The 11,816-nt window shown below is 42.1% G+C and overlaps 1 pseudogene across 1 annotated transcript; it reads right to left on the reverse strand.

The window, feature by feature from the left end:
• Positions 1-1,743: 1,743 nt before the first annotated feature.
• LOC103651614 (pectin acetylesterase pseudogene) lies at positions 1,744-11,552 on the reverse strand (annotated as a pseudogene). The gene is made up of 15 exons (NR_157227.1): positions 10,716-11,552; positions 10,234-10,291; positions 9,927-10,003; positions 9,739-9,853; positions 9,499-9,618; positions 9,296-9,382; positions 5,556-6,091; positions 5,100-5,229; positions 4,951-5,019; positions 4,795-4,860; positions 3,860-4,143; positions 3,665-3,774; positions 3,394-3,539; positions 3,205-3,318; positions 1,744-1,995 (listed from the first exon to the last, which is right to left on the reverse strand). The product of NR_157227.1 is annotated as a pectin acetylesterase pseudogene (transcript).
• Between the last annotated feature and the right edge of the window lie 264 nt (positions 11,553-11,816).

Raw genomic sequence — 11,816 nt, forward strand, 5'->3', positions numbered from 1 at the left:
GACAGCAATTCTACTGAAATGTGTGAATTGGGTCGAAAGCAACTCCTATGATGGCCGTTACAGTCTTGTCGTGCACAGACATCGCATTTTGTCATGCAGTCCTCCCTATAAACATCAGTTTTGTAATTTTTTTCTTTTAGAAACACATAATCACTTTCTACCATCTCTATTGACTATTGTGATGTTCAAGTTTATGCCAAAGGCCAGCTCGTCCAACAGGAGGAGGTGCTGCTATAGCAATGATAACTGGTCGTAATTCTCTGATTCCCTTCGACACATGGCTCCTGTTTATGATTTCTACAAACCTGATCTTGCAAGTGAATATCCGGTTAGTTTTCTATTGATAAAACGATTTATACTATTTCATACGCATTCACCTAATCTTCAGAGTTCAGACCCAATTAAATGTTTCTGGTTATCCATCTTAGAGTTCAACATTTTTACAACAGCACATTCATTCCAGGTTGCTGATGGTAAACTATCCCAACCATGTTACCTAATTGCTCTAATTCATGCTACAAACAGTTCTTCAACAAGTAAGTCGCTGCAACTTTTCTCCTTTCCTTTTAATAATGATTAGATTGATTTTTCTTAAAATTTCCCAATGCCGCACTGCAATTTCTGAAACTAGGTATAAGAGAATTGTGAGTAAACAATTATCAATTTCTAATGTAGAATAATTTGTATTCTATTCTCCATACAACAAGGTAAGATATAAATAACCAAGGGCTTTAAATGAAGACCAACAACCATTATTTCTGGAAGTTTTCTTTAAAGAGGTACGCACGCAGGGCGTGCGCCCAGTTACTAGTATATATATATACGGCGACACTAAAATGCACCTGGGTGCATTCTCTATATTGAATGCACCCAGGGTGCAATAACACCCCGAGCATGCCTCCCCATAAGAGCACGCCTTTAGCCCTCCTGTACGTGCGCCTCCCTGCCCCCCCCCGCCGTGAGTATCCTTTAATTGCAAACTTAAGTCTCTGTTTTTACTCCTTGATTACCATTGCATGCTGTGTTGTTACTCCAGTTGCAACGTTTGTTGCTTGTTGATTGCAACTATGGGTATCCGCTAATTGCAAACTCATGATTGCGTGTTGTTCTACAGGATGCAAACATACTTGATGTGTTTATCCCCAGGGTACGACAAACATTTGATACAAAGGAAGAAGCCTACCTCTTTTACCTTGACTATGCAAAGTTGGCTGGTTTTAGTGTCAGGACAAAGAGGTGTAATTGCAACTGCTGGTGTGGTGTGATTGCAACCCCGTATTAGGTGTGATTGCAACTGCTGTATAATTCTACCCAAATATCTGTTAAAAAAATATAAACAAAATGATTGCAACTGCTGGTATGTTGTAATTGCAACTACTGGTGTGGTGTGGATGCAACTGTTGAGTTGCTCTGATGTGATTGCAAGTACTGAATAACTCTGGGAAATTTTGTTAAAAAATATGATTGCAACTGCTGGTCTGGTGTAATTGCAACTGCTGGTCTGGTGTGATTGCAACTTCTATATAACTAGATGCAACTGCTGGTCTGGTTCGAAAATTGTAGCATTCTGTCGGGAGCGTGCGGGAGGGACGAAAACGAAGCGTCGATTCGGCCTGGGTGGGACGGTTGGCTCGGACTAGGTGCTCCTGGCGCGTAGGTTCGGCCTGGGTGCATTCTCTATATTGAATGCACCCAGGTGTAATATATATATATATATATATATATATACTAGGTGAGTGCCCGTGCGTTGCAACGGAAACATATAATAACACAACAACTTATGTACAAATATGTGTTATACTGTTCTGAGAAAAAATTTTGCAATTCATTTATGATCCTAGCCACATATAAATTTCATTGTTTTAATCTACCTATTTCACCACTACATTACAGTAATGACACCTGACATCCATGCACAGCAACGGGGGCAGTCGGATGAGAATCTCTGTATGGCTCAGGGTACCGGTCTTTGAAGTTTAATCTAGGATGGTCAGCCTGAAATGCAAACCAATACAGCCAAAATTACTTCTCAGGTGGAACAAGATCCATTCTGGTAATGTATACATGAATGGAATACCAGAACTTTGATGGGAAAAACGAAGTTTCGTTTGGAAGGAAGAGTCCAAGAACAACATCTCACCATTAAGAATCTAAAGGGAATTTCTTAAAGAAAGAAAGAACCTGAATATTCATTCAGATTTCCTCACATGGTCAAAACATGGAAATAAAAAAAATATGAATGCTAAGTCAGAAAGAATAAATTCAAGAAAACTAAAATAGCATTTTATAGTTTCAGACCATCATGTACAAACGTTAGATCTCAAATGTGCATAAAAGGGAGAGAAACTACTTCTGGGCATGAATATTTTAGATAAGAGAGCAGTTTTTGTGCCCGGGTGGCTGGCGCCCTGGATATCAGGACCATCCATTTCCATCAGCCTGATCAACCTTAGGCAGAGAGTAACCGGAACCAATGCTCCAGTTGTTCGGTAAAAACTCCCTAGCACAATTCAATATTTTTTATGATGTGGAATAAAATGACTACTCAAGTGTCTACACCATTGCAGAATTTTGTTTTTTTCACTTTCAGATACATCATGGATTACACTTTTTTCGTGGTCAATGTTCCATCTTCTATAAATAGCACTGAAATGTTCCATCTGAGGTAGCATTCCAATAAATCAGTCATCATAGAAATTTTGGAGAGCTTCAAAAACCATAATGAAACACATTCCAGTGCGTGGTGAGAAATTTTAACCACTGTACGGTAGAAAATTTTCACAGCGTGAAAACTTCAGTTAAAACGAATCATAGAAAACACAAGCAATGGCCTGGATATCAGGGGTGCAATACAAAGTATAGTCTAACAAGTAAATAGATTTTGTGTATATCACCAATTCAGCCAAAAAAGGCTACCAAGAAACAGACAACCTGGAACACACAACACAAACATGTTTCCACCAACAGATTGTACAATAGGGTGGTTTGCTATCTGATGCAAGTAACATAACATCATCAACAATTAGAAGAGTGTTTTTTATTATGATGATAATTGAGTATAATCGTCTGCCGAACTCCTAATACATCCTCAGTTCCTATGTCAAATGATGAATTTTTTGTCAGTTCCATTTTAGGCAGAAGAGTTACTAACCAGTAGAATTATTTTGCCAAAACAGTTAACCTCTTTTCACGGAAGCAACTAACCTTATCAATTGGTATAAGGTTGCGACAAGACTGTGAATCACAGGGATAGGCGCAGTCAATCTCCACGTCAGCTCCTCTTTCAAAGTACCAATCACCTACCACCTCTGCAATTTTCTGGAACTCTACAATGTTAGCCAAAGCACCACCTAAGGCTAAAATACAGCTCGTGTGCTAAAAAATTACATGTACCTTGTTATATATGGATGGAGAATTTGGTGCGAACCATGTGTCCTGTAGCTCACTCTAGCAATGCGCGAAGCAGGAGTTGATGAACACCCCTGCCTTCGGTTTGCTTTCAGACTGTCTCAGAGATGTCAACATTCCACTTCTCAGTCCTGCCCAAAAAAATCAAAATCAAAATTTGAATCATGCCATGAAAACAGTAGCTTCAATTTAGAACATCGCAGATGATTGTTCAGTACAATATGAATCTGTACCATCTGCTTAACAGAGAGTTAACCTTGGAGGGTTGCGATCTGTGTTGCGCTGCATCCACCAGGATCCGACTTGCAGCGGCTCCAATTGCCTCCAGGATCAGACGAAGGCGGCGCCAGAATGTGGTGGAACTGTCTGAAATTTTCCAAACCAGAATTATTACTTGCCACCTGGTCCAGGTGCCGAAAACTATATTGATCGATCACAAGTCGCATTTTACCCGATATACATCATAAGTTGAATTCAAGATGAAAACGGGGTTCGGATGTTCGCAAGCGCAAACTGTGAAAAGAAACACTGCGCAGACATGGATCATCAGAACTGGTGGACATATTGAGCTATTGACTAAGTGATGGAACAAGATTGTTTTATCAAGTAAAAGAAAACATAACTCAATGCCAAACCACCAGGATTGTGCCAGACTGCACTTGCATTGCCTGCTCTACCCACGGCCCAAAACCATGATAACCAAGTTAGAGGCCCAATAGCTACACCTCATGTGTCCTAGCATTGTTAAAAAATCAATACTTGTATCATATATGCAGCAAACATAACACAATTTGGAATTCACTATCCCAGGAAACATAACACAATTTGGAATGCAGCTAGTCAAGCATGCAAGCGAGCAATTAGAAACAGCAAAGCAAGAAATGGTAGAATTAGAAGTAGTATACTACAAAATGCTATATTGAAGTGCGTTGTGATTTTGACTCCATGAGCACATTCTGCATAGAATTTACTGCCCTCAAGCATGCGGATAAAAGGATTCAATGAAGCACAATTAAACACATAAACTCCATAACACAACGTCAAAAGGACTCAAAACAGGGGAACCTAGACAAACAGTTTGGTGTTACAGTCTACGGTCTCAAAGAGGTGCACTGTCCAAAACTCCAAATTGAAACCATGCAACAATTTTTGCACTGACAGTATCTCAAGCACATGATTGTAGAAACTCCCTAATCACGTTAGTGATACCACTTGTCCTCACCACTATATCTCAATAATTTATAATCATAATCCACATCAGCTAATATCATAACGAAAAAAAAGTATCAAGCTTAAACATATATTCATGCAAATGAAATCCATGAAGGTAGCAGAGTTAAAAACTTAAAAAACAGGTTAGTTCACTATATGGATTAAAGCGCTCACCTTAATGCTCAAAGTAAGGAACATTTCAATCCAATCAGAAACTGACAGAAGCTTAAGTGTATGTCCCTATACAAAATGCATGTAGTCAAATAACTGTCAGTGGACAAAATGAAGAACATAGTCAGATTGGAAATATTGTGGTGAGAAGAGACAAACAGTGGATGGAGCATCCAGCACTATACGCCTAAGTTTATCGGCCTCTTGCACTTCAATGGATTTTATCAGCTGCAAAGGATACACATCAATTGATGAGTAATTTTGGATAATGCATACGCAAACAATAAAACACACAAATACTTTCTTGCCTGGCCCAGGAAACAATGCCGACCGTTCGATTTCCTATGCCTGTGGTGTGGCTAGGATCATTTGCCTGCCAGGCAGTTGCATGGGAGGCTGCCATCCAAACACGCCCATATAGCTTGAACTTTATAGTTGCTGCAAAAATGCACCATAGATCAAGAACATCAGGAATAAAAAAATATATCGTTGACTGCCTATAACCTTATTGGTAGGCAGAAAATAATCAGATAATTCCAGGTTATGTCTGAGTGCATGGTCAGATCATGGAGAGAGAACATGTGGCTTTATTTTTTGTCTAAGAAAATAATAAACGTATTTGGCTAAACATTACTATAGGTGGCACTTATATTATAGAGTAGCAGCATAAGAGAGAAGGTTCAGGAGCATAAAACTAAGGTTTATAGAGTAGCAGCACAAGAGAGAAGATTCATGAGCACAAAACTAAGGTATCTAGAACTTACTGCCAAGAGAGTTTTTAGCTCTATCCCTCCTTACTTCAGTCTCGACAAGGTCATACCAGTAACTTCATTCAATCCTAAATGAACTATCAAGAACACAAACGCTGTTAGTAGACATATTGTATCGCTACACCTCATATCTTAACAAAAAAAGTAAAGAACTAAATAAAGGAGCATTGCAGAACTATGTTACAGAACCATATCAAGGAGCTTATATTTTAATCGAGGAAATCCCCAACAAGGTCCGGTGCGGCAGTGCTCGAGCATGATGTCAAGCTGAACTAAATCGGCTCTACCATCCTGACTTTCAGGTCCATGACGTCTGTGATCAGGCCAGGCCTCATGATCCTGTCACTCACAGCACACTCACCTTGCAGCATCTTGGCAACCATTGACATGGAGGGCTTGATCTTAGGGCTATCCGGGATGCACACAAGACCTATCTTAAGCAACCAGAGTGCTTCCTCGGTGTCAAAATCGCGCTTTAGTGTCCTATCAATGATGCTCTCGAGATCATCGAATTCATAGAGTGTCCAGACCTGACAGAACAATTGAAAAAATTCAGATGATTTAAACCAAAGTCTAAGAACTGATAGCAGTAGCACTAATAATAACCTTTTCCTATTCTGGTAGATGCCTTCACAAAATAAGAATATCCCATGGTATTAATAATAACTATTTCATTATTTAGAATGACAAAAAAGTGACTACTTTAAATCGTTTGACCTTTTCTTGTGCCCATTTAGACCTTGCTGGTTCTTGTGGGTTTTATCTCTTTTATGTGTTCCCCCGTTTCGTCGTTTTCGGTTCTCCTTTGCCTTTGTTTCCCCTGTTTTCTTTGGGGGTTGAGCTCTGAGGTTTTCATACGGGGTTTCATCTCTAGCCTACCCCAACGTGCTTGGGACAAAAGGCTTTGTTGTTGTTGTTGTTGTTGTATTTAGACTGAGTAAATACTCTCTGCTTGCGTTATTTGAGTGCGTCTCAAGTTTTTCAAAGCAACAACTTACACTTTCATATATATAATTATATATGATAGGTTAACTATAATACACATGCAAATTTTATTTTCTCTGTTTTTCTTTAACCAGTGTAGTAGAAAAAATAGCCACTAAGTACTGAAGCAAATCATCTGCAGAGTGCTATAGAACTGGGAGCAAGCACTTGGATAGGAAGTGAGAGATATGTACTGAAGCAAAGATCTATGTACTGAAGCAAATGATGGACAATACTATCAAGCCTAGTATTACTTTATCATCTGCAGAGATCTATGTACTGAAGCAAATAGCTTTCACATGTGTAAAAAACTAACACCAAATACATGTTACTTCTAAACCCTTAAATCTGTAATTTTTACTACTAATTATATTTAGCTACTTGTTTTAGATAATTTAACTGATCAGTTATGATGAACCATCCACTACTGTAGGATGACATGTAATTTGAAAATATGCAAAGATAGAAATGACACTAAAAAAGGTAGCATATGAAGTTCCAATAGTAAAACACTCATCATATTCTCTATTATAGAAAGAAACATTGTCTCTATTATAGAAAGAAATGCTCATCAGATAGAATAGATAACTACAACAAAAAAACACTCCATCCATCCTGAAATACAAGGCATCCAAGCAATTTTAGAACCAAATAAGGAGTCTGGCAATTAGACTAACTTACCCCTCACTAATTAGTTAGTTTGATTGCCAATTTGCTTAGTTTTCTGGTAATACATAGTTTGACTTAAGGAAAAAAACATCTTAAACTCTGTAACAGATCATACTGGTTGTGATAATTAAAAAAAATAAAACGAACAAATATTGTTTCCAGGAAATGAGCAACTTCAGAATCTGAATTTTGACACCCAAATTCACGTTACCCAGTTCCAAAACTAATACACAGGTTAATGTCTTGCTAGTAAATCAAGGTAGATAGTAGCGCCAAATTAATGCCAGTCAAGAGGAGTAGAAATCGAGGAGCTAATTGGCAACAGAAGGGGCAATGTGGTTGAAGAAGGCGACGGCCTCGGGGATCGAGACGCCGCTGTGGAGCGCGAGGAGGCAACAGAGGAGATGGAGCGGGAGGTGAGCCCGAGGCGGAGGCTGCTGCGGATTGGGGTAGAACCTGGGGGATCAGGACCAGACGAGCTAGGGTTTAGTAGGTACGACCTGGGGATCCGCTGATGGTGAGCACGTACTCCATGGACGGGCGAGCTCTAGGGTTCATGGAAGCCCATGGAGAGGAAGGAATCACGATGAAAAATGGAGTGAGTGCGGTGGAGAATGGAAGTCGGCGAGAAGGGAAGGGATGCCGCCTTAGAGCTTGCCCACGCGGAGGCGAGCCGTGCCTGCTGAGATCTACAAAGGCCTCGTCGTCGTCACGTCTGCCTCCGGGCACCTCGCGCCAGTCGCCGCTGTCCTGAGCTCCTCTTTCCTTCTCTTAGACAGCGCGGCGAGGCGAATCGACGATCACTGGCAGAGCCGCGCGGTGAGACGGGGGAGCCGGGGCGCGGGTGTGAACTGCGGTGGGCGCGTCGGCGAGATGAGCGGCCATCGCGTGGGGAGCGGGCGCGGTTTGGAGGCTGGGGGCGTCGCGGGGCGGAGTCAGGGAGCAGAGGCGGCGGTCACGGCGCCAAGGCTGCGTGGCGAGCGGGCAGGGCATTGTGCGGAGGCGCTAATGTCGGGTACGACACAGTAGGTTTTCGGGGAGCTGAGGGCTGCGGGATGCGCGGGGTCGGGCGGGGGCACGGATGCTGTGGACGCCCTCGTACCACCCTTAAGGATTAGTATATAAGTAGAGATAGGATAAAGTGATGTTTCCACCACAACGCCAGCAGTTCCTCCAGCTATGCTGCCTTCTGATATGAAACGATTATACATAAGAAAAAGATTAACGATGTTTTGTTTATTCTTCAAAATAAAAATTACCGATTTTAGGCTGGAAATTTTAGCAGTTTAACCAAATACATATGAATAGATATTGTAAAAGAGATATAGTTGGATCAATGGACATTTTTTAGATTTAGGAAATGCAAATAGTTTGTTATTGTACTGACTTGTTGGATGTCGGGTGATTATCTCTTTTAACTTTTGGCTATCTAGTCTGCTAGTTCCTTCTCATTTGTTTTGTTTTCTTTCGTTTACTTGAAATATAATATGACTTTGTTCTCCCCTCTGTAGCCTAAAGGAGTTGCAGATAATAACTACTTGGTTTAATATGTTCTTGCTTTGTTAAGCTCTGTTCTTTGTTACGGTGTAGTGTGACATGTTGGCTATTTCAGGCTAGGAAAGCAATATTTATTGTGACATATATAATTCTCATTTTTAGACAAATATGTCTTGGCTCTTCAACCTATCAAAATGATGTTCGATGGAAAACTGAAAATAGAGCTTTTTCTGCTATAACTTTTTCCACCATGGACTATTATCAAAATCCTACCAGCACCAAAACTCCCAAGTAAACTACAAGGAATAGTTGGAACAAAAGAATATCGTGATAAACAACTATTAGTAGGTTATGGCATTGTTCTAAAAAAGATTAAGAATGTACCTAAAAGAAGCTTTAGGAAAACTGAGTCCTAATGCATAGAAACGTGTACCAATAAATGGTTATACTGCTCCACATTGGAATTTGCTACCACACAACATGCATAACTCACAAGCATACAAGGGCACAAGGCTCCATTTGTTCTTTAGAAAGTACCAAGTAGCAAAAAGACTTTCAAGTCACTGAAAGTATAAAGTTCTTACCTTTACATTCCACTCTAACCAAACATTCTAGTGAGGAAATTGACCTACTTGATAGAGGCCTCCTGCATCCCATGCTTCAGCAATGAGCTATAAATACAATGAAGTAGTGAGAACAAGAACCAAGAAATTACAATATGCTGAGGCAGTTGATTATTATACAAACTGCTCTGCATATTTAACAACCAATCATGTTCATATATTACCAAAAAATTGGGTCATTGCTAATCATATCAATAAGTGGTGGGGCAACAAGAGGTGTCCCTGTTAATGAGGTAATTGACCTACTTGATAGAGGCCTCCTGCATCCCATCTTCAGCAATGGGCTATAAATACAATGGAGGAAGTAGTGAGAACAAGAACCATGAAACTACAATATGTTGAGGAAATCGATTATTATACAAACTGCTATGCATATTTAACAGCCAATTAGGTTCATATATTACCAAAAATTGGGTCATTGCTAATCATGTCAATAAGTGGTGGGACAACAAGAGGTGTCCCTGTTGTAATCATGTCACCTTCCATTGGATTTCCATACACATTAACTGGATCCATAGACTGGCAAAGGAAAGATTGGTTTAAGAAATGTCTAAAAAGACAAAATACAGAGAAAATAAAAATAACTTTTTACCTGCATCCTCTGGTCATTGTAGATGCAATGCAAGGTCAAAACGAAAATCATAAACATGCATTCCTGTTACCCAGTATCTACAACATCAAACTCAGTTATTAGTGTATAAACAATTTATCTTCACAAATATATAGCTTAAACACTGATAGTCAATGATAGAATGTCAATTAAAGATAACTTGTTTCTTTGTTTTGTTTGAATACAAAAATTGCTATCTATACCTCAAAAAATTGCATCATCTAATAGAATGACAAGCGATAGAAGGAAATTAGGAGCAACTTAATAGAAGTTATATACAAATTTGTACCTCAAGCAATCCACTATAAATTCACGGACTACAAACCAGAATAATTATAGAACTCTCCCTGCACAGATAAATGCCTTTCAAATAAATTGTTATATAGACATGAATCTATGAAACAGAATACATAACTATTTATGTGGTCCATGAAAATCAGAAAACCAACATAGGTTCTAAATGAAAAAAACAAAGAGAAGAATGATCTTACAGAAGTCTTCTAATTGCAGAACGAGCACACTCCAAAAAACTTCTTCAATGTCAATTTAGTTGTTCCACCAAAAAATAGATGTAAGAGGGCAATTGCAACTTGTGTGGGTGGGTGGGTTGGGGGATTTCTATTGCTACAGAGAGCAATGGCAGGCTTGCGAGCTCTAGATCGCTCTGCAGTTTTCACCCAGTACCGCTTTCTAGCGCGAGTCTTCTCCAAACAGTGGCAGCAACATCTAACAAAACTGTAGGTTTTACATTGGGATCGGGCGGAGGAGCACCTGCATGGAGCGGTAGGAGAGGATCCAGTCCGAGCTCGCTCTCGTGCGTCGAGGAGCACGGGAGAAGAGGATCCACGTAGAAGGTGTTCCTGCCCACCTGCTGTCCATGGCGTGCGTCTGGCCAGGGTGCCCACGTCGTCACTGGTGAGTAGGTCGGAGAAGAAGGACGAGGGCAGGGTGTTGGATCCAGCGGCGGTGGGGTCAAGCGTTGAGGAGGAGGCAGATGAACTCTTCTCAGTGAGGCTGGCGGCGCGGTGGAGGAGAGCCGGGCGATTCCGGACTTCCACCGAAGGCGCCGACGCGAGGATCTCAGACGGGGACAGGAGTGCGAGCATGTCGGCGAGGATGTCGGGAGGTGCGTACAGGGAGGCGTGGTCAGCTTCGCTGGGAAAATCACGGACGTGGACGGGAAGCGAGAATCCTGGGTCGTGGTCGGCGTCTCGGACGGGGCGGGGGCATGGCACAGCTGTGGACGCCCCCACTGCAACGCCGGAAGGAGCGGCTTTCCCAGCGTCTCTCCCGTGCGGCCTTCATCGCGCGGCATCACTGCGGCGGACGCGCGGAGCTGGCGCCTCGCGCGGAGCTGGCGGGGGCGCGGGGGAGGCGGGTATCCCGCCGGCGGCTCGCGCGGAGCTGGCGGGTTGCGGGTGCCGGGGAAGGAAGGGCACCATTGGTGGTGTCGCGCGGGGTAGGCGGCGGCGGGCATCACGGGCGTTGTCGCGCGGGGTAGGTGGCGGCTGGTGTCGCGCGGGGTAGGCGGCGGCGGCCATCACGGGAGGGGTCGCGCGGGGGAGGAGACGGCGCGCATCACGGGCGGGGGCACGAGGGGCTGTGGACGCCCTCCTTACGTTCTTAATAGGAGTATATATATATACTGTATTTATATATTACACCTGGGTGCATTCAATATAGAGAATGCACCCAGGCCGAACCTACGCGCCAGGAGCACCTAGTCCGAGCCAACCGTCCCACCCAGGCCGAATCGACGCTTCGTTTTCGTCCCTCCCGCACGCTCCCGACAGAATGCTACAATTTTCGAACCAGACCAGCAGTTGCATCTAGTTATATAGAAGTTGCAATCACAACATACCAGCAGTTGCA

This window comes from Zea mays, chromosome 3, assembly GCF_902167145.1.
Source record: "Zea mays cultivar B73 chromosome 3, Zm-B73-REFERENCE-NAM-5.0, whole genome shotgun sequence".
Classification (NCBI taxonomy): Eukaryota; Viridiplantae; Streptophyta; class Magnoliopsida; order Poales; family Poaceae; genus Zea; species Zea mays.